Source organism: Arachis duranensis, chromosome 2 (genome assembly GCF_000817695.3).
Source record: "Arachis duranensis cultivar V14167 chromosome 2, aradu.V14167.gnm2.J7QH, whole genome shotgun sequence".
Lineage (NCBI taxonomy): Eukaryota > Viridiplantae > Streptophyta > Magnoliopsida > Fabales > Fabaceae > Arachis > Arachis duranensis.
This window is the reverse complement of record NC_029773.3, coordinates 11,925,262-11,928,669: the sequence shown is the minus strand read 5'-3', so window position 1 is coordinate 11,928,669 and position 3,408 is coordinate 11,925,262.

Sequence of the window (3,408 nt, the reverse complement as noted above, 5' to 3'; positions counted from 1 at the left end):
TTCTGTTGGTGCAGCATAGATTGAGATTGGGGAAGTACAAGAGAGATTTGCATTCTTTGCAAAAAGAAGGAAAAAACTTGCAGGCTGTGTGGAGCCCTGAAGGCAAATTAATCACCATTCCTGTAAGTTAGTGGAAAAAACTTAGTGAAAAAATTATAACTAGTGTTATATCTTGTTTCTAACTTTTTTGTTTCGGTTTTTCTTATTTACAGGATTGTTGAAATGGTGACCATATGCTACCTTGAGGGCTCAAGAATGTTTTGATGCATAGAGACACTAATCTATGTTAGAACTTTTATGTTTTGGTTGAACTAATCAATGTACTCACTAGCTAATGTTATTTTGTTTCAAGACAATTTTAGCTAAAAGGATCTTGTTTGACTTATGTATGTTTTTGCATATTATATACATATAAACTTGTTTATTAAAATCGTTAATATATTAGTTAATTTAAAAAATAATTTAGTAAATTATGCATGTAATTTGTAATAAAAAAAAGTTACAAAATAATTAATTTGCTTTCGTAACTAAAGAAAAAAAATGTTACAAAATTATGTTATATTTTGTAACAAAATTTTTTGATAGGAAAAAAATTGACTGTCACGAAAAATGCCTTCAAAATCAAAATTTGTTATCACTTTTGTAACGATTTCTGGTTTTTTGTATCAGAAAAAATTGTTACAAAATATGGTATTGAATTATAACAGTTCCATTTTTCGTTACAAAAATTGTTTGTAACGGGACTTACTGCAATGGACTCTTTTTTTATTACAAAAAACTTTTGTTTCAAAATTTCGACGTTTTGTAAAAATATTTTTTGTTACAAATACGTCTTTTTCTTGTAGTGTATCTTTCAGCGAATTTATCAACTGCTGCTATCCGTTTAGCAATGGTTAAAAACCACTGCTAATCCTATACATAACCGCTGCTATCACATATTATATTATTCATAATTATGTCTGAATAATCAAAGGAACAAGAAGAGCAATAAACAATACATAAGTATATATATATATATATATAAAAGATTCCATTCAGTTTTATTTTAAAAATTTGTATATTTTTTCTGATGTTTTTATAAATATACTTTCTAGAATTGTTAAATAACAAAGAATCTTAAGTGAAGAAATGTTGACAAAAAGAATACAAAGTTTTATTATAGCCATACTCTTGCTAGCTAACTAGTTCAATAATTTGGCAGATGAAAAATTAAAGAACTCCGATCCATATGCAACCACTTGCTTGAGGTTAAGGATGAATCGGGTCGGGTCCTGACCGCCTCGACGGCCCCCGAGGAAGCATCTGTAAAAGAATCCCATTGAATTCCCTCCTTGATCCTCCATCTTGTAATAATGGTCTGCATTCTGCTCCAAATTGAGAAGAAGAAGCAGCTACCATTATGATCAAGATGATCACTAGAATCATCAAAATGAACCTCCTACTAGGATTATAAGATAATAAACCCATTAATAATATGTTGTATCTAATTAATTTAGTTTAATTGTATGAGATAATAATGCTTTTCAAGTTCCCTTAGCTATGTTAATTAGCTAGAAACTAGAAATGATAAAAATGGTGAGATTAATAATAATGTTGTATGTGTATTTATATATAGAGTGTGATAATGATATATAAGTCTTTGCTGATGGGATTTTGACTTTGACCATATTTCAGTGGTTTTAAAGAAAACTCGTTTAGCTTGACTGAGTAACATGGTTTGAGTTTTGAAGAAATAAAGTGATGGTTATTGACAATGACAATTACAAGTTAGAAGTTAGAACGAATCAAAATTCAAATACTGCTGCAAACTTGGTTTACACACATGAAAACGACTTGTTTAATTATGTTGTTACTTAGATGTTAGTCAACACCAAATAATATGGATTTGTATTAATATATAGGTAGTAAAAATATTATGTATATTATATTTTTTTTTAAATTAAGAGTGGGGTTCGAATTTGCAACTTTTAGATGAGTATGAGAAGATTATGTCATTTGAGGTTATTTGAGGTTATGTTGAACACATAAAAATTAGTGATTAAATATATATATTTATATGTGTTTTTATATAAATTATTTATTTTTAATTTTGTATATATATAGCATGGTTGATATATTGTTTAATTAGTCCTAAAACAAAAATTTTAATAAATTATTAATTATATTGATATGAAAATAAATTATTAATTTAATTATATTAAAAAAATTATATTTATATATAATTCGATTTAATCAGTAAAATGATCTCATCGAATCGAATATAAATAAATAAATTGTTCAAGTCAACTTTTTCATTACCTATTATTTTAACAATTATTTAACTATTTTATTTTAATTGATTTTTAATAAAAATAATTTTATTCTGTCTGTGCATATTAATTAAACACTAAATATATGTAGCTTTATATTTTAAGTGTCACTTAGCTATATCTTGCGGGTCGTCATTTTAACGAAGAACATGTTATATAATTCTTTTTGGTTGAAAACCTTTTTCTTCCCTTTGAACGAGTAAACATTAACGAGTCTACATTTAATTTTTTAAGGAATAAATAAAAAAGTCAAAACATGATCAATATCATGCTCCCGTATCTTAATCCCCCCGATATTGAACTACGTATACTTCTTGTATGCATTATCGTATAGCATGGCACCTGATGCAGTGGGGTATATATATATTACACAAAGTTGTTCCTTTGTTTTTTTGTTTTTTGTTTTTTTTTTAGGGCAATTTACGCTTATAAATTGTTTGAGCCCCAATATTAGGCAAATACATTGTTTCAGTTTTATATACGCAAATGCATTGTTTCACTATTTTATGGCAGTAGCGGTTTACAGGTGTGCATAAACCGCTACAACTAGCTGCGGTTTATGTGTGTGAGTGTGTGAGTGTAAACCGCTGCTGGCAGCAGCGGTTTACGTGTGTTTGTGTGTGTGAGTGTAGACCGCTATAGGCTATAGCGGTTTACGTGTAGTGTGCTGCCTATATAGTCAAATTATACAAAATTAAATAAAAATTAACTAAATTCCATACAAAACTAAGTTCCATACAAAAGAACATGTATTAATAGAAATAATTAAAAATTTTATATGAATAATGAGTACTAAAAATTCCGATACAAAAATATAACAATATGCATTAGAGAATGTAAAAAAAAAATTCTAAAAAAACATATTACTATGAACAAACAAAATAAATGTAAAATTGATTAAAAAAATCAAAACTTATAAAAACTGATAATTATTCTTGATTTTTTTATTACAAATAAAATCGAATGGCAAAATTAGCAAAAAAATAATATTTATATCTCCCTATTTTTATGTACTCGTGTATCTTTTTATTTTGTATATGTTTGATTAAAAATATTATTTATATACTAAAATAAATTATTAAAATTAATTATTATATAT